This window comes from Psammomys obesus, unplaced genomic scaffold, assembly GCF_907164565.1.
Source record: "Psammomys obesus unplaced genomic scaffold, mPsaObe1.curated_primary_1811, whole genome shotgun sequence".
Lineage (NCBI taxonomy): Eukaryota > Metazoa > Chordata > Mammalia > Rodentia > Muridae > Psammomys > Psammomys obesus.
In genome coordinates this window covers 22759634-22779593 of record NW_026596117.1, presented here as the reverse complement: position 1 = coordinate 22779593, position 19960 = coordinate 22759634, and the positions used below count along the sequence as shown (strand labels likewise).

The 19960-nt window shown below is 44.8% G+C and overlaps 1 protein-coding gene and 1 long non-coding RNA gene across 3 annotated transcripts in view; both read left to right on the top strand.

The window, feature by feature from the left end:
• The window catches only part of Epc1 (enhancer of polycomb homolog 1), an 82683-nt gene that overhangs the window by 29610 nt on the left and 33113 nt on the right, over positions 1-19960 (top strand). The gene's annotated exons all lie outside the window — the stretch shown is intronic.
• Positions 33-579, top strand: LOC129692776 (uncharacterized). Its single transcript, XR_008722760.1, has 2 exons — positions 33-263; positions 352-579. It is a non-coding gene; the product is annotated as an uncharacterized LOC129692776 (long non-coding RNA).

Sequence of the window (19960 nt, the reverse complement as noted above, 5' to 3'; positions counted from 1 at the left end):
GGGAGGGAAGGAAGGAGGGAGCTGCCGGGGCGCCCCGCTCGCAGAGGAGAAACTCCCCGCGCAGGGCCGCTGCTCCGGCGGATCGTAAAGCAGGCTCCCGCTTCCCGCTCGTTGAGACGGTGGTGCAGATTGGTTGACAGTAGGCAGCCGTCCCGAAGCCTGCGACTTGGCGGCGGTCTGTAAGTTAGGCCCGCCCGCTGCGCGAGTCCGCGCCGAGGGGCCGAGCTAAAGTTGAGCGCTTTCCGCAGACGTCCTGGCGTAAGGTGGCTAGCTCTAGCCGACGCCTGTACCTTGCTGGGGTCGTCGGCCGCAGACACAGACATAATAGCATCTTCCTCTCGTTTCCCCCAGATCGTTAACACTCTAACTTGATGACCTCTGATTCTAAGGACTTGCAGACGTTGGGTTCCGGGGCCAGCCATACAGGGTGCAGTGTTGACAGTTGGAGGAAGTCGAGGATTCCCGTGGACTTGTGTGCTCCAGTTTTGTTGTGGAAAATTTTTCTGTAATACTTCTGTTGGTACTGTAAGAATTTTCCATTCTCTGTAACGTTTTTCAAAATAAAACTCTTCAAACCGCTTGGGTTGTTTAACCTCGTCAAGTGGAATAGTTTGGACAGGCAAATGTTCCTCTGCAGTGGAGAGTCTGTCTTGAGTCTGTCTGACTTGACAGCGGAGTGCGAAGTGTGTGGAGTAGCTGAGATGTGCGGGCTAGCCTGCCGACCTCAGCACCTTGTTGTCTGAGCCGGGCTCGTTATTTGGACTTGTATCAACCTAGAGTAGAATGGTGACATTTGTTTACTTTTAAACTCAGTGGTTTGGTTTATTATTATTATTAAAGTACTTGTGACTGCAGAATCTTGTCTTTCTGTTTTATTTTTTTGTTTCTCAGTGTAAGTTTTACAGATAACTGCCTTGAAGTTGGGGTGCCAGTGTTACCCTGCTTGAGGAATGAATTTATAGCTCTAGTTGTGCCTAAGGTGGGAATCTTTAACTAAGCAAGACCCACAACAGTACAGTTTAGAAACTGAGTTAAGTCTTGCTTATCTGAGAGCTGAGCTCAACTGACGGGTCTGTCCGTACATATTAACAATCACAGATTTTTGTTTGTTTTTCACGGTAGCAGTTTTGGTGGTGTGCAGTGGCTGTCACTGGGTTTTAGCAGATGAAATTCCAGCTTTTTTAGATATGGGGATTTGTTTTTCCATCATCTGTTTAGAATTTTTCCAGTCCCAACTAATCAAAACTGTTTTATGAGTGAGTCATAGATTTCTTAGTAGAAAACTTAAAATTCTCTGGAAACAAACTGCCCCACAATCCTGTATGTCAAGCTGCTAGTAACAGGCTCTGCGAGTCAGTATTGAAAGTAGTGTGTTGTATAGTATTGGAAAGCACTAAACATGATGGAATTTGAAGTTAACCTTTCGTACTTACAAAAAGAGTTGAGGCGGAGTTCATCTGCAGGCACGGGCTATGCCGCCTCAGGTCCTGAATTGACTGTCTAGTTTAAAGGGAAGATATCTTCTTAATTTAGTCCCCATCTTGAGACTGTTAGAAATAGGATCTTGTTATCATAATCCAACTTTATGGGTTTATAGGATTCTAATTAGACAACAGATGTAGATAGGTTAGTTCTTACCCACTGCTTTCTATGAAAGCATTTCAGAATTGAAGAAACTACATCTGTGGAACTGAAGTGTGGCATGTAAGGATGTACTTGTTCCTTTATTGTATCTCTTGAGGTTCAGTCTAGCTGCGTAGCCCAGGCTTGCCTCAGATACACTGTCCCCCTTCCTTAGCCTGGTGGGTGCTGGAATTAGGTGTAAGCTACCAAAGCCAGCGTAGAAACCTGTTAGCGCCGGGAGGCTGACTTCTCAATGCACTCCTGCTTGCCAGACTCAGTAATAAAACTGGACCAGGCCTGGAAGCGCAGATTTGTGCTCAGAAGCCTGAAGCCAGCCCGGGGAATTATAAAGACCCTAGCAAAATGAATACAAAAGCAAAGGACTAGTGGAAGGCCCTGGGCCCCTAATACCTTTTAAAAAAAAAAAAAAGATGAATATGTGGGCCTAACTTTTTTTTTTTTTTTTTTAAAGAAACAAGTTTAAAGCCAGGCATGGTGGCACACCCCTGTGATCCCAGCACTTGGGTGGCAGAGACAGTCAGGTCTCTGCAAGTTCAAGGCCAGCTTGGTCTACAAAGTGAGCACAGGACAGCTAAGGGTACACAGAGAACCCCTCTCACAAAAAAAAAAGAAAAGAAACAAGTTTGGTAAATGATGACACACATACCTATACACCTTTTTTTCTCCCCCTGGGGATAAAAAAGCAAATTGTTACTTTTCCATTTAAAAACTTTCATTGTAGAACTGAAAAATAATTGGATTGTAGTGCTTGAAGTGATTAAAATGTAAGTGTTGGGGATTCAGTGTTTCAGTTGGTACAGTGTAATAAGTAGCACCTGCTAAGTCAAAAAGTAACAGTTGATAGAAATTCTGTTTTTAGAGTCACCCTTAATTTCAAAGCCCCAGAAGGAAAAGACTAGTCACTTGGTGAGAAAAGTGAATGTTGGGGGGGGGTAATTAAAAAAAAAAAAAAAAGACAAGTTTGGAAAACAAGTGAGGGGTGAGTATCCCATCATTTAGCACCTCTTGATTATGTAATTCCATTAGCTAGGATATCTTAACAGTATGACAGCTTTATTTACAACTGAAAGGGACCTTTCCAAAGGGAGTACCTACTGGATGGGTTTGTCACAGTTGAGGAAAGTGATCAACATTGGAGCTTCACAGTCTTCTTGTACAGAAACATTTGCAGATCTTAACTAGTTCTTAAAGTGGTGTTTGGCAAATCCGAGCCACTTTTACTTTTTGAGGCAGGGAATAGGAGAATAGGCCATCATTGGTAAGGCGTGGAAACAGCCTGTTTCCTGGATAGATTGGGCTGGGTGAGATATTTGAAGTAATTGGGATAAAATGACACTACATTGATACTAGCCATGTGGTCTCTTGAGACTGAAAGAATAGAATCTAGGTATCATAATCCAACTCTGGATTTATAGGAGTCTAACTAGAAAGTTAGAAACCCTGCCTTGGCTTGCCTTCATTCTGGTCTGATCCAGCATTACCACACCCAAGTAAAGGATTTATAGGAAGCTTTATTTATTTATTTTTTTCTAAAAGATGTTTAAGGTAGCAAACGTTCCTAATTTTAAAAGCTCTACACCTAAAATTCCTTATGAGAGCTAGTTTTTCAGATTCATAAAAATAAGCTGGACAGTTTAAATGATCAGCTTGAAACTCTGATTTTGAAAGAAAGTTCTTTTGGGGGGTGTTTTGTTTTGCCCTTAATATGTTAAGCCAAGTTTATCTCTTATGTCTAAAACTCCAAAATTCAGCCCATTTTTCTATTCTGTCAATAGCCTTGCAAGTGAAGCAAAATACCCGTTGTCATAGAAACAGAATTAAAAAACTACAGATGGTTGGATTAGGAAGGAATTGAGAAAATTTGGCCATGTTATATTGGGTAGTAAAGGATCTACACACAAAGATGTTTGAGAAAATAAAGTTTAATTTTCAGGAAAAGTTTCTTTTATCCTTGTTCTACTGGCTTGAGATAAGTGCCGGGTGGCTGAGGCTTGCAGAGACCTTTAATGCTCCAGTCTGCTTCCCGGTGCCGAGATGATAGGGTGCGACCCCACACCTGAAGAGAGCGCCAGCTTCAGAGCCGGGGTCAGAGATTGCACCGCTTCTGGAAGTTGCTGAATTCCCTCCAGAAGCGTATAAAAAATTGCGAAGTGTTTTTTGAAGGCTCATGCATTCTTGACATTTCAGTAGAAACTTTCTTTTGTCTCAATACGGTAGTTATTTTTAAAATAAATCTAAAAAAGGGGAAATAATTGAAAAACATGAGTAGGCAAACCAGAAAGAGACCAAAGAAAAAACTATAGAAGGGACCCATGGAAAACTTCCATGGTTGTCTCGGTGAGCAAAATTTTCGTATGTTTACTTAGGACCATGTTGGGTAGGAGTGCACTCAGTCGCGCTCTCTGCTTTCCGCCACTGAGATCAGCCCGGAGGCAGCCATGCTGCTATAACCCTGAGTGCGGCTCGGATTAAGTTCAGCTTCCATTTTGTTATGCTGTTTGATATTGGGGTTAGTTTATATCTCAGCTTCATTTTTTAAAGAAGTTACAGTAAAAGTGGATGGCTTATGTTTCTAGAGGAATTTCTGTGGGTTGTTTGTGATGAGCAATAAAATTTTTTACCAAATTACATTTTCCTTTCATTACTAGAACTTAGTTAAAAGTACTGTTTAAAAATAGAAAAAAAACAAGGGATAAAAGACTTTGTAAAAGCTTATCTCGGGAAGGATTAAATATTATACCAGTGTTCTATTAAAAACAGAATGGCCTTTATTTGATTATGTAAGGCTTGTTTTGGTTTTGGTTTTGGTTTTGATTGGTTGGTTGGTTGGTTGGTTGGTTGGTTGGTTTCTCTCTCTGAATAACAGCCCTGGCTGTCTCTTTCGGAGACCAGCTTTTGAAGTTTGTTTGTTTTTATTTTAGGAGACACAGTTTCTTTCTGCAGACCAGGCTGGCCTGGAAATCAGATCTGCCTGCCTCTGCTTCCCTCAGCGCGTTCCTGATGCTGCTGTTCTGCAAGTTCACAGTCTGAAGTCTTTGCTAACGTTCCTAAAGCTCACACTGATGAGTTACTGGGCCGTTAGGCTGTTTAAACGCAGTGGCTGCCCAGCTCTGCACCGTGAGCTGCAGTAGGGAAACTTCATCCAGCAGTGGCTTGGCTGCTACTCTGTTGAGACAGAGGACAGCCTCTCTGGCCTTGAGGTCTGGCGGCCTGTCTGGTTTGCAGCCTTGATGAGTACAGACCTGATTCTTGAACACTGCAGGGTTCGCTTTAAAAGCTTGCTTCAGCTTCACATGTGCAGGGTCACATAGCTTACTGAATTAAGTCTTGAATTACTTAATGGTATCCTTTGTCATTTACAAAGAAGGTAGTCCAGGTTCGTGGGTAACTGGTTCTGTTTTAGTCCTAGCAGGCTCAAGTTTAAAGCCAAGTTCTGAAGGATGTATAGGAAATAAATGGATGAAATTGTCAGAGTACGTTGATTGTTGTGAGAATTTGGGGTTAGAGCCAGAATTCTGTAATCACAGTTTCAAATCGTGTTTTATCAGTAAAGGATGTCTGAGGTTAATATCTATGTGTTTATTGTAGTTTTGAAGTGTAAAGCAAAAAATTGTCTTAGAGATACTTGAGGTGAAAGGCATTGTGCAGACAGTAAACACAGCTAAGTCCATTTAAGTAGCAAATGTTGCATTCTCTGGAAAACTACTAAGTCCTGTGGATGCAGCGCTGACCCCACAAGGGTGTTCTGTGTGTCTTAAGATTCCAGCCTGTGGGCCTTACGAGACTGGGAAATCTGTTTCATTTGCACATGGGTGTGTTTCTAGAGTCTGAACTGTGTCTGGCATTGTAGTAAGTGTCAGTATTTAATTAAATGACTGGATGATAAGGTAGAAAAGTAAACTTTTAACCTGATTCTTAAGTGGCAGTGAGATTTTAAAAATACAGAATTCCAGGTGGAAGACAGGTTTTTTTGTGGTGTTTTTTTTGTTGTTGTTGTTTGTTTGTTTGTTTGTTTTGTTTTTTTGAGACGGCTTTCTCTGTGTAGCCTCAGCTGTTCTGGACCTGCTTTGTAGACCAGGCTGGTCTCGAACTCGTAGAGATCCACCTGCCTCTGCCTTCCTGAGTACTGGGATTACAGGTGTGCACAGTGCAGGCCTGGCTGAAAAACCTCTTAATCTAAATTTAATTAGGTATATGGCACAGTACAGCAAGCAGTTGAAAGTGAATGGTTTGAAAGCCGTGAGACGATAGTTGTTATAGGCTGGGAAGGGAATGTCCCCGTGGGCTTATTTATTTAAGACTCTAGAACTCCAGTAGATGAAGCTGTTGGGTGTATGGAACCTTTGTGAGGTGGGACCTAACTTGAGGAAGTGAGCTGCTGGGAATCCAGTCTTGAAATAACCCTCCCTGTCTCACTTCCAGGTGACTTGTCTTCCTTGGTCTACATCTTGTAACAAGCAACTGTGACAGGACCCTCCAGCCACCCCCCACCATGATGGTCTATATCCCCTTAAACTGTGAGGCAAAATGAGCCTTTCCATTCTTGGGTTGCCTTTCTCTCGTTTTGTGAAAGCAACAGAAATTGTAACTAATAGCACCACTTCGTTAATAGACTTTAGCATATGGTTGGTATTTGAAGTTATGGCCTGCGACTCAGGAAGGAGTTCGAGGGGCCAGCAAGAAAGACTGTGGGAAAGTTTATGTGGTTGGCTTTGTGCTGTCAGCTTGTTCCACTGACGAGATAGAAAGGAATGTTTATTGTTAGAGAAATAAAAAAGGTAAAGGGGGAGCATAGCAAGTACAGGAGATGCTTTGGATTATAATAAATACCTTTGCTATGAAAGGCAGAAAAAATCAGGGTAGAAACTGGCAGGTCTGCAGACGATTTCTAAAAATGTGTTACAAAGTCCTAACTCCTGAGGCAAAGGAGATAAAGAAAGCTGAGCCTCAGATTGCTTTGAGGATTCTGTTTGCAGTGTGAAGAGACAGAATTCATTCAGAGTTTGAGTGATGTACAAAGACTGCACAAAAAGACTGCCAGGGGTCCTGTTGAGCTTTCCTGAAGCTGATCTAAGCTGACGAGGAACATTCAACTCTGTGGGAGGAAGGACAGTTCTAAAAACACAGGGCCAGGAGTGTTGCCCAACCTGGGCAGAAAGGACACCCACCAGTCTAGAAAAGTGCTCTGGAGACTGATCGCCAGTCTTGTTCTAAGCGACTGTTCTGGGCTTGCAAAGATGAACACGGGGCTCCGGTGAACCTGAGGTTAACACAGCTGTGTTCTGGAACAGACCACACTGTTGGAAGCTAATGCTCAGATATCCTGTACCACAAAACTCGCCATTTGCCATTCAGCTCAAATCACCAGGATGTGGCTCGGCTTGGTGAGGCGCACCTGTAATTTTTAACACACTGAAGCTGAGGCAGGAGGATCGCTTTGAGTTTGAGATCAGCATGGACTATGTAACATGTTCAAGGCCAGGAAAGGCTACATAGCAAGGCCCTGACTAAGAAAGAAAAAGAAAAAAATTAGCAGATCTTCAAAGACCAGAAAAATGTGACCCTTTCAGTGATCTCATGATAGAGGCACTTAAAGGTATAAATAACAGCAATTACTCCAGTTAGGTCACAGTGGCTTCATTTAAAGAGGTGAGCCTGTCTTCTCCAACTCTCTAGGATGTGTTTGATGGGGGAACGGTTACTAGTTAGAGAAGGAATACCCCCTCTTTTAAGGAAGGCAGGCAGGCTGCTGCTGTGGAAGCTTAGTTAGTAGAGTTGGTGATGAGGGTGAGGCCACCCTAATCTGTTTCTCTGTGACATGGAATGAGGTGTCACCGGGGCCTGGGTGTAAGGGAAGGTGGGTTCCAGGAGAGGTGCTAGAGTGATGGTTCTGCCGGAAGGCAAAGTTTGTGAGCGTTGGTTTTGGCACAAAATGTAGGCAGTAGGGTTTGTCTGAGGTTGAAGTTTGCCCAGCAAGTGCAGAAGAGGATGTGAGGAATGATGAAAGCACAAGTACTTGTGAAGCAGGTTGTGATGCTGAGCCATGGGCTCTAACCACCGTAAGCAGAGGAAGAGGATAACTGGGGCTTCTGGAACGAAGGCTGCATGGAAGTGGACTGTGTCGAGCATAGGAGTGTGTAACCAGGGGAAAGGAGCCAGGTCAGGAGAGTAAAGAACAGGATGCCAGAGTTTAGACTCTAGAGATCCAACTGTTGGTGAGAGCAGGCTCTCTGGGGTAGAGATGCTGTGAGTCATGGTGTTGGGTGATTGCAGGAGTGGACACTCTTAAGAACAATAGCAGGCCATGGCGTTAGGAAGGCAATGAGCTCTGGCTGACCAAAGTATATGGCGGCTCTAGGACAACAGCCAAAAAGCATGGTGTGGGTTAGCTGTGGAAATGAAGGTGTGTGTGACAGGGAAAGGACAGCCACGTGAGCACTGCTGGGGACACTGGAGACAGCTGGAGACGTCAGGGAGAGCGGAAGGCTCGGTCACAGCAGCTGCTGTTGAGATTAGAACGCAAGAGGAGCCAGAGTCACCCTGTCTCTCTAGTCTGCAGTAATGGTTTATCCAGCCCCATTAGAGGCCGAGTTGTAAGTGTCCTGCTGCAGTCGGGCTGGGAGCCTGAGGAAGGGTGGGCGGCTCCACTGGGCATACGTTCTCAGAGCCTTGAACCTGGGGAGGTGGCCATCACGCCACATGCACAGTTGCCAAGTGTGCTTCTGAGAGGAGGGTGGGTCTTGCTGTGTAGACTGTCTGGCCTCGGATGTGCATCGATCCTGTTGCCACTGCCTCCTGAGAGTTGTGATTACAGATGTGCACCACCGTGTCTCATAAAATCTTGGACGAGAGGTTTTGTGTGGCGTGGCTGTTTCAGTACTCAGAAGTGGACTTTATGGGTGGTGGAATGTCTTGAGACCTCTCCTTCACTCCTTACGTTGTTTCTTAGCATGTTTAACTATTTTCCTACTTGGGGTCTTTCTAGAAGTTCTGGAGGCTACTTTTCAGCTGTGTTGCAGTTATTCGGAGGTGGCCTTCATGCATCTCACAGTACAGAAATAGCCCCACAGACCACTCCAGCAGAAAAAATGTCGTGTGAATTCCTGCGTTCTGTGATTCTCTGTGAGCTCTTTTTTGCTGTGTGTGTCTAGTTCTGAGACAGCTGCCTTTTCCAGGGATGCAGCTAGTACGTAAAGTGCTGTTAGTGTACAGGCGTGGGATTTGCGCATAACCTCTGCAGGCACTATCATCACTTCATTGTAGCACTTCTGTGTAAGGTCTCAAGATCATGTTCACTTCTTTTGGTTTTCATCCTTGAAGTACACAACTGTTCAGTAGGTTTAAAATGTCACAGCTTTAAATCACAAAGAGGATTATTGGTTGTAGAGTGCTTTAATACTGGGTTTTGGTTTTTTACAGGTCTGGTTGTATTTATGATTTAGTGTGACTTTGTGTGTTCAGAAGCACTGCTCACTGGACAAGAAAGTCCATTCAGATAAATTGTTTTCCTGCTGTGCTCAGTGTCCCCTGGGGTGTCTCAGGTGCATAAGTGCATTATGAAAGAGTTACCAGTTGTCTGAAAGGTTGAGGAGAGAGGGGTTGAGAGAGACGTAAGTATGTGGCTTGATGCATTAAATCTCAGAACCTCTGCCTGGTGCCCTGCTTGTCACCTTCGCTCTGCTCCTTTGCTGTAGCTGCCCTCCTTTTCTGTTGGTGTGTGTTTGTCACTTTGTTTGCCGTTAGAGAAAGAGCTTCCGAGAGAGGGTGGGCCTAAGGGAAGAAGCCCTTTAAACCTGTACCAGCAGTTTCTAGAACAGACGGCTCCCGGGTTTGGCAGCATAAACCACTACTTTTTGAGACCGAGTGATGGAGATCTAGAAGTGGTTTATCTTTGTGCTGCTGGCCTGAAGCCTTAGAGTAGCTGTCCTTTCAACATGGCACCTCGCTTCCCCCAAAATGAAAGTGTTGGAGAACAGCCATACTCTTAGGATCTGATTTCAGAATATATCTACTGTTACTGTGCTCGTGGTCATGGAGCTACCTAGGCAGAAAGTAAGAGGGTTTGGCTGGGACCAAGAAACATCACTGGGGGCTTCACAAACTTCCATCTGCAGATTATTCTGATGAGTCCCCGCCCAAAGCTCGCAAGGCTCACCCCACTGCAGCGTGAGTACAGGCAGTGCCAGTACGGCGGACAGTTGCCGGATAGAGCTCCCGGCTTCAGTTTCGTGAGCATAACTCTTGACCTAGAGAGCTAGAAATAAAGAAGTCGATTGTTACCTGCCTCCTGCAACATGTACTAGTGAGCCACGTGTTCGACCAAGTCCCAGGGCTTGCTTTCTGCCAACATTTGGGCTTCCAAGGGTCTCTGATTCCCACTATCTCTTCTCTCTTGCAGTTCAAAAGACCAGTGTTTCTACATTTATGTTACTTTTTTAAAAGCTTTTTGAGTCGTCTTCAAATTATATTGAGTTTTACTAGTTGAAACCATTTGTATAGATTACTTGTTTGGTTTGACTTGAGAAGGTGTCTGTTAGTGCAGGCTCACCGTGAACTTGCTGTGGTCTGGGATGGCCTTGGATTCCTGTCCATGCTTCTGTCAGCCAAGCGCCGGTGCCGAGGTGTCGCCGTCGGCACCTAACGCCTGCCTTCCGAGAGTGAGCTTCTGCATTTTCCCTTTAGAGAGCTGCTACCGCTCAACCCTTCCAATGATGCTGAGCGCTGAGATTTCACACAACAGGCGAGACCTGCCCCTGTGGCCTCAGCCCACAGCTGTGGTGCCAGGGTATCGGTCCTAATCCCGACTGAGGCCCTGTCAAAGAAAGATGGAACTCAGCGTGCCATTTGGACCAGGGTTTCTGGCAGCACCTGAGGTGGTTTTTTGGTTTTGGTTTTGGTTTGTTGGGGGTGGGGGTGGAGCTTAGCATCCATTTCCAAATGTTTGCTCTATTTATAAGGAGGTGCTGCAGTTTTTTTCAAAACCATCAGCCTGGTTCTTGTTTTAAGAGCCCATGATTTATATGTTCCTATTTATTATTATGTATAACAGAAAAAAAAATTCTAGCTTTGGTTCAGAAAGTCTCCCTAGTTCTAACCCCAGTTCACTAGGTAAATTTTCTACTTCTCCCATGTGTAAAGGCAAGAGAGTAAGATTTCTGCCCTTGCTTGAGATGTATGCCTTTGTTTCATGCCCACGTCTGCACAGCTTTATCAGTGGGCCAGTGCCAAAGCTATTCTGGGATTTAGTGGGCTTTGGGGTTTTTTTTTGGGGGGGGGGCAGGGTTGTTTTGGTTGGTTTTGTTTTTACTTTTTAGACAAAGCTGACCTCTAATTCACAGCGATCCTCCTGCCTCTGCCTCCCAGAGTGCTAGGATCACAGGTGAGCGACAGCGCACCCGGCTTAGTATTTAGTTATTTTTTAGGGCAGCAAGAATCATTTACTTTTATCTGTTTTATCTGTTACCATGCAACTGCCCCAAATTTAGCAGCTTAAAACATCAAACATTTATAATCTCATCATTTGAGAGGGCTCGGGGGTCACTTTACCGGCAGTTCTGACTCAGTTCACAAAAGTCCTTCAGGGTTGCCAACACTGATTATTTGCAGACTGCTCCCAGACTCCTGTTCTGGCCCTTCATCATCACCCAGGCCTCCACTGGCTACTTGTATAACTAACTCAGCATAAGACCCAGGAGAGAGACTTAAGAGCACACCAAAGCCGTCTTTGGCTACCTGATCCTGTAAGTGGCGTGGGGTCACTTTGCTTTGCTACTCACATCAGCCAGGATTTTGAACAAGAAGAAGCAGTTGTGTCTCAGGTTAGTCTTGAAGGCTAGCCACCACAGGCCCTCAACCCACTGGACAGTAATGTCCCCCTTCCCAGTCATCTCACTAAAACCTTTTTGCTCTCAGCTTAGGTGAAAACTATCTCACAGTTTCTAAATGTCATAGCTCCTGAACACTAGAGAGCAAAGTCACATAAATAGTTGCTTACCTTTCTAAACCCTTTGATGGCAGAAAGCATCAACTTTAAAACTTAGTATAAGGTAACAAATGTTTCTTGAACTAATGTTTAAATAGTTCTGGTAGCCAGTTATGGTGGTGCACACCTTTAATCCCAGCACTTGGGAGGCAGAGGCAGGCAGAGGCCAGCCTGGTCTACAAAGTGAGTTCTGGGTCAGCCAAAGGCTGTAATACAGAGAAACTCTATCTCAGAGGGGAGAGAGAGTTCTGGGAAAACTTAGGCATATCTTAAATGACACTCAGCATTTGTGTTTTGGGAGTAAGACTAATTTAGAAGTAGAATTTAAGATACGGGTTAAATAGAGGACATTAGAAATTGCAGTGAACCAAAACAGTAGGCCCGAGAGTGTCATGAGCCTTGCTGAAGTGTGCTCTGTGAAGTTCTGTGCTGAGTGTGTCAGCTTAATACTGTGGTATCTGCGGACATTTTAAGCCTCGTGGGGCTTAGAATTCATTTGATAAGTTAGACCGTGGGAGGAGACTTTTTAAGTTCCCAAAAAAGTGTGCAGCAGTCAGGTCGCCACTCAAATATGATGAAAACGAGCCGACTCAAAGTTCCCTGAAACGCCATCTTGTTTACCGTTTGAAGCGAAGACAAGTAGAGTGAGTCATGTGTTCTCCAATTCGATTCTTTGTCTTGACCTAAGACTTTTCTGCAGTAGTTTCTATCTTTTGGGTCAGAAAGCGAAGGTTGATGGCAGATTCTCCCTTCTCTCTTCAGTCCCATCTCCTGTGGCAGTGACATGCTCACCTCAGGGTTCCATAGAATGCTCTCCCTTTTGTGAACCTTTCCCTGTAATATATTTGCAATAAAATAGAACAGTAGAATTTTTTTCTTCTGTGTACCAGGAAACATTAAAGAATCAAGTCCATAAAAACATGTTTCTTGATGTATTTTTCCTGTAGCTTGTTGTTGTTTGTAAACAGGCTCTGACTAGCCCAGGCTGGCTGTGAAGTCTTTGGTCTTCCTAGCCTCGGCCTCCTATAAGTGCTAGAATTGCAGGCACATGGCACCATACCCAATTTTATTAAAGAATTGCTAGGCCTTATTAGACATGTCTTGACATGAATTCTGTCTCTCTCTTATCCAGCTAAATGGACTGGTGTTAGCTGCCCCTTTATGCAGTTTACATGCTCAGATGTGCCGAGTCCCTGGGAGAGGGAAGTCTGGACAGACTTCAGTGAATAAGAATTTCAATGGATAAGTGCACCCAGCTGACAAATACTGAGAATGCCCTGAGTCTAAAGTAATTTTGTAAATGTTTTAATGTTAGAACAAGTAAAAGTGCTTGCCACAAATGCCTGGTGGCCTGAGGGCCATCCCCAGAACCCATGCAAAATTGGAAGGAGACGCTGGACTTCACAGAGTTGTCTTATGGCATCCATGTGTACAACCATGCACACACAACATACAAATTATACAAATACGTTTTTTTATTTTAATGATGTTGTTGGCATTGCTATGCTCCTTTCCTAGTTTAGGGGACTGTGTCTCATGCAGATTTAGTTCCTAACTGAGCCTCCCAAAATTCCAGTTGCTGCTTCTTTGGTATTTATAAATCAGTTCTTTGAAGGTTGAAAAAAAAAAAAAACAAACTGTTTTTGAAGGGGTGTGTGGTGCTGTGCTGTCTAGCTTTATGTCAACTTGACACAAAGCTAGAGATATCTGAAAGGAGGAACCTCAATTGAGAAAATGCCTCCGTAATACCTAGCTGGCTGTAAAGCATTGTCTTAACAGGCGAGGGCCCAGACAGCTGTACATGGACCATCCTTGGACTGTAGTCCTGGGCTAAAGAAAAAAGCAGGCTGGACAAGTCCTAGGAGCAAGCCAGTGGGCAGCACCCTCATGCCTCTGCATCAGCTCCTGCCTCCTCTGGTGAGGGGCTGCGAGGTGGAGACCCTTCCCTCCCCAGCTTGCTCTTGGTTCTGGTGTTTCCTCACAGTAGAAAGGCGGACTAGGACAGAGGCTGTGGGCTCTGTGTCACCTGGCGTGTTGCTTTTCACTTCTTCTGGAGCCTTCAGTTCCCTTCAGCAGCAAGATCAGCACTTGTTTATTCCCATTCTCCTCTCCCCTACTGAAAACTTACTGATCTCGCAGGGTCCTTCGGGTCCCAGCCAGGTCACTTCCTTAGTTGTCCATTGTGAGAAATCGTAGCAATCGCTGCTGAAGCTTCTGTTTTATGAAGTTGGTTGATAGTCTTTTACAGAAGGATTCTGAGCCCCAAGCACCATTAGCGTTGGCTTTTAATGTTTGTGGCTAGGTTGGTTAATTTATTTGCACACTTCTAGCCAGTCTATCCGAAGGCACTTTAGAATTATGGCAAGACAGTGGTTTTACCATGGGATTGCTGTGAGGGGGCAAGTTTCTTAACCATTAGGCTGTATCACCACACGCTTGTCACTTACAATAGAGGTCCATGGGTGTGGCTCTGAGTTCAATCATAGGGAGAGGGAAGGCCAAGCTGGAAGAAGAGAACCTTTCCCCATCCTGCTCCCTTTGCAGCAGTTCTATAAATCACTGCATTGCCTTGGTTGACTTGGCATCTGTTCTTTGTAACCTCACTCTGGGGTGCAGGCTAGCAGAGTGGCCTCAATCCCAAATGTGACTGACCTTAGTAAAAGGAACAGCTTGGCAAGATGAGTGTAAGGTCAGCTGTTAAATGCTCTGGTCATAGAGCAGCCAATAATTAAGTCTTAAAGAGGCATAAATATTTGGGAGATGGCACTACTAACAGATCTTCGCCTTTGACTAATCCAAGATTTAGCTCCCTTTTGGAGAAGGAACTTCTCTACACCGTATAACCTACCTGAACGTCCCAGTTATGTCCACATCAGACGCCGAGTCTGGATTTCCAGATGACAGACGTATTCTTTCTGTAGGTTGCCAAGGTCTGGATGTGGTGCCTCTTGCTCTGGGTAAGAATGGAAACTGTTACCTTCCTCTCCTCTTCTCCCTCTCTCCCCGAGAGGTCAGTCGGGATGACAGAGGCAGAAGGACAATAAACACTCCACATCAGGGGAAGGAGTGCTGCACAAATCCACAGGCCGTGCGTGTTCTTTGGGCTCCAGTCCACCCATGCTGGGAGGCACCTGCGTAGCCCGCTGTGCCCTCCGTGTTGACCTGGAGAGGTTCCCCTTTGCTTTCGTTTTTCTCAGCCTGGGCTGACGATGCTCTAGCTTAGAGAACTCTTCCTTCGGCCAGGCAGAGACAGCAGGGCTCTTGACGTCTGTTCATTTATTTGTTGGCACTTCAGCTTTGTGCTTCGCTGCCTCATGGTTGACTTCCACTGTGTTTCCTTCTGCTAAGTGTGCCAGCCAGTGTTCTTGTCCAGATGTGTCTTCTAAAAACTGTTCCCCTGCTGCCTTTGTTTATCTGTCATTATACCTCTCCTTGTGTGTGCATGCGCACGCATGTGTATGCCCGTGTCTGCCTGTCTGTCTTCCTTTTTGTGTGATGGCAAACAGAACAAATTCTGTTAAAATTCCCTGCATCTGCAGGTTTAGTTAAAGTACGGTGTTGGTCTTTTCAAGTTGTTATAAGTGATTTTGTTTGTTTTTTGATTATTTTTTTTCTTTTTTATTCGAGACAGGGTTTCTCTGTGTAGCCTCGGCTGTCCTGGACTCGCTTTGTAGATCAAACTCAAAAAGATTTGCCTGTCTCTGCCTCCCTTTGCCTGGCTGTTATAAGTGATTTTCACCATGGTATGAATTGTCGTTTTCTCGCTTCCTGACTTTCAAGTCCATGGCATCTATTTTGGTTTTAATCGTTGCTTCAGATTTTGTTTTCGGCACCCTGCCCACCCCCATTTGTTAGTTAGGACAGGCGTAGGTCAGTCCTGGGATGTCTGTGATAACTGCCCCGTCATCTCAGGCTACAATAATATCAGAAGGGAACCTTTGCTCTTGCCCCATTTTGGATCACCATAGCTGAGCTGGGACCCAGGCTGCTACAGTAATGGTTATTTCAAGTGTGGTCACGCTGGAAAGAGTGCTTTATAAAGTCTGTTCCAGTCGGGGGGGGGGGGGGGGGGGTCGCTTTGACTGAGAATTCCTGAGAAAGTTTAGTCCTCCTAGAAGCGGCTGGGCTGTCCCTGTTTTACTGGCTGGACAAGATAAAATGTATCTGACAGTGCCTTGCATTTGGGGCAGTCTGCTGATTGTCCTCCTGTGCTCAGAGAACCTTTTGTTTATCTTATTTTGAGACAGGGTCTCTCTGTGTGTCCTTATCTGTTCTGGAAGTTCTGTGTCAACCAGGGTGACTTCGAACTCACTGAGGTTTAACGGTGTATACCACCACGCCCAGCTCAGCGAACCTTTGTGAACAGATTGGAGGTGTATCTTTTTTGGTTTGGTTTGGTTTGGTTTTCAACACAGGGTTCCTCTGAGGAGCCTTAGCTGTTCTGGAACTTGCTTTGTAGAGCAGGCTGGCCTTGAACTAGAACTGGGATTTGCCTGCCTCTGCCTCCCAAGTGCTGGGACTAAAGGCATGTGCCCCACGCCTGGCACTAAAGGTGTCTCTTAAGATGGCTGTGTTTTATAGCTCTTCACAGTTAGTAATCTAGCCTTCCTTCTGTTGAAAAGAGAGTTTTCATTCTGGCCATGGTTTGATTAGGTTTTAAAATAGAGAACACCATTTTCTTGCTTAGAAGCTGTTTTGTGATTAAAATTTATAGACTGAACAAACTCCCTAATTGAACAGATGTTTTAACACCACCCCTCTGCCAGCATTTATTATTGATGTGTTAACTTACCATTTATAGACTTTAAGAAGTAAAAAAAACTGATTGGCACTGTCTGTTACAGTTTGTGTCTCTGGAATGAGATTGTGGCTACTTTTCTGTTGTTTTAAAAAGTAGAACTAGCCTATCATTCTCAACAAATTTAATGAAATTTCTAGGTTCCAAAATTTAGCATGGTTTACTCAACATCTTTGAAAGAAGAGGTCTGTCTTAAATGCTATCTGAGCTGTATTTACTTTCTATACAAACCAGAGACTTTTACAAGAAGAAATATGTTGTCTGTGGCTGTGCGTGTAAATAAAGAGGTGATGTAATGAGTTAGGTCAGGCCTGGAGTCGCTGCAGTTACATTGAAGTTTAAAATTCTTAAAAAAAAAAAAAAAAAAAAATTCCCTTCCTCCCCATGTTAAGGTTGTTAATTCATTTTTGTCTGTTTTCATGGAAAGAGTTGACTCGATTTATTTCCGGTTACATGCAAAGTTAGAAAGTTTTCACCTCCGTTGTGTGTGACGTAAGTAGAGTTTGAAATTAATTGCAGTTGTGATTTTGATTGGTAGCCATGAGAACAAAATCCCATGTGACTTTTTCCTTTTGTGTTCCAAAGTGTGTAGAGGTCTCGCTGTTTGAGAAGAACCAGAGTCTGTGTGCTTTTCGGTGTGTGTAGCATTCTTAGTGTGTCAGTGGATCTGATGCTCGTCAGAGGTAATAGTGGGCCAGTAAAAATTAAGTGGAAACAGTGAACGAGAATAAGTCTTTTTCCTCAAAAATGTACACGTTGCTGAGTTTTGTTTTATTGTTTGTTTGGGAGGGTTTTGTGTATTTTATTACTGTAGTACTGGGGATTGAACCTAAGGCCTTGTGTGCTATATTTATAGTTACAGTAAGCATTTCTACAAATAGTTCATTCTGCATTATAATTTGACCACTAGAATAATGTGCAGCAGCAAGGCTTTGTAGACACAACTTCTTAGAATTCTTAGAGTTAACTTCTTAGAATACTTAGAGTTAAGTAGTATTTTCAGCCCTTACCCAGTAAGAAAACAGACATTAAACTGATTTTGAAGTGCTTGGTCTCTTACCTTCCAGTGCACTTTTGCCCTTATAATGGGAAATACCTGATTGTATTGTTAAGCCGGCATGACTGCACAGCCTGTAACCCGCGTTGTAGGGGCAGAGGCTGGGAGCTCGCTGGCAGGCTAGCCTAGCCAGTTGGCAGCTTCTAGTTGAGGGATAAGGCAGGAAGTATTGGAAGACACTGGACACCCTGCTCTGGCCCCACATGCTCACACGTTCCCGTGCACTGCATGCGCAGACACGTGAGAGGCTACGGGTTAAAGAACACAATTCAGAATTCGAAAAGGGCACGCTGGAGTCAAGTCCACTTTCTTATGTCGCCTTTCACATGCCACTAAAAACAGACAACTGCTTGTGCCACACTCTAAGCTAATTAGTAATTTGACATCATCACGTATTTCTTCTGTGTTCAGTTAGGGTCAATAAAGGTTCAGTAACTTTGAGCAAATGAAGAACACGGGATTTCTGGAATGGCCAGACCTGTTAAACCAGCTGCTGTGGGAAGATACCACTGTTCACGCAGCCCAGGGGACTCTGGAAGAACATGATTTTTCGGAAGCCAAGAAACTGGGTGTCACTAAGGAAGAAAATTATGGACAGTTATTTTTAGTTTCAGTCTGAACAAAATAGTAACTACGCAGAGCTGTCACTTTTTCATCCAGGCCGTGTTACACTGCCCTGGTTTCCTTAGGTGCCCGCGTCCCGGCATCTGTGCACATTTACTCTCCGCTGGCTCACACGTGAGAAAGCAGATGGGACAGTAGCTGGTCCTGTTTGTAACGTTCACCAGGAGGAAACAGACGATAAACTTACTCTTTATATCTCACACTTAATCAAATTTGACCCTTTGTTTCCACCAGATTTGTTCCTCACACAAGTCTTCTCTCTGAATGGTGAATAATTTGTTTCTTTTATAACAGTAAAATTGATTTTCTACTTAATCCTAAAGGCAAGTGAACCCCTTCACAATTTCCTTTTAACTAAAAGCCAGTTCTCTTCCTGTAGGGAAATTCCTATTCCTGAGTACATTCCATAATAATAAATCATGGCCTTTGAGATAGCTCAGTGGGTGAAGGGCGCGCTGTACACGTACGAGGGTTAGCTCACATCCCCTGCCCTCTTGTAAAAGCCGCCATGATGACACTGGTATGCATGGGGGCTGGAGACAGATTCCAGACCTCACAGCCAGTCTAGCTCAGTCTGCACTCTGCTCTCCGTGAAAGACTGCCTCAGAGGGAAGAGTGAGCAGCCATGGGGGAAGCCACTCCTGCTGAGTGTGGGGAGAAGGCTGCGTGGACTGGTGACCGTTAATTTTGGTTTTAGACTTCGGCGAGATTTGACAGTGCTTGCTGAAGTCACGGCACCTTCCCCGTGTTCAGGGCTTGCAGAATGGAGTCAGCAGGAAGTACAGGTGCATGCTGATGGCGGCAGGTGAGTGAAGGAGGGAGTCCACTGCTTTCCCAAGACACTGGAGCTTTTGCTGATCCTGTGGCTGTTACACCTTCAGCTGCTCAAAGCTGTAACAGCGGCAGCCAACCTGAACTCAGCCATGAGGGAGAAAGAGAAGACCACAGCCCAGGTCCCTCCTCCCGCTGTGGGCAGGTGACATAAGCTTCCTGAGCAGTGCCTTCTGTAAAGTGGCTGTGCACGGTACCAGCTCTGGAAGCAAAGATGGAGTATGTGGTGTGTCCTCTGAAGACATACCCTGTACCTAGTAAGCTGTGTTTTGCTCTTCTGTCATTTCTCCGAGTAATAGGAGGTCTTGCTGTTACTGACCACTGCGTGCCAACATTTACACGGGTGTGTGTCAAAGGTCTGGAAATTGCTTGTGAAGGATTGGACAGTGGATACTTGCCTTGGCGGGCTTTCCACTCTTCAGGAATTGCTGGGCTCTGCTGTGGGGCAAAAGCAGCCGTAGGCAGTCTTCAGTGACCCACCGAGGCTGAGGCTGTGCTCCAGGGGCTTGTGCAAACCCCAGGTGTGGTTTGCCAGCCTGTTACCTTTCTCCATAGAATGTGGGTCAACCTTGGAGTATCTACAGTCAAAATAGAGCCCTCCCCCCCCCAAAAAAAAAGGTAAAAATAAAGAGGTGGACTTCAAAAAAAATTGCTCATTTTAAATTTAGCAGTGCGTGGAACTAAGAGTTTCCCAAAATAGGTAATTCTGTTGTGGAAGAGAATGATTTTATCATATCACAGCTTACCATTATAGTTGTTTTGAAGCTTATACATTTACTCCTGTGAATTGGGCCTCATGAAACACTAACAGTGGTCACATAAATAAGGAAGACATAGGAAGTGCTTACAGGCTGGGCGTCATGGGCAGAGCGTGGCACCTGTGAGGACTCTCCATCCTTCCTCCCAGACTGCATTTGCTGAGATTGTTGGTGTGCAGGGTCCTGCCTGGACAGTGCCTCAGAGCTAACTAGTCAGAGACCGTGTTGAGGTTTAGAGTCACCCCCTCCAGAACTCCAGGTGGTCA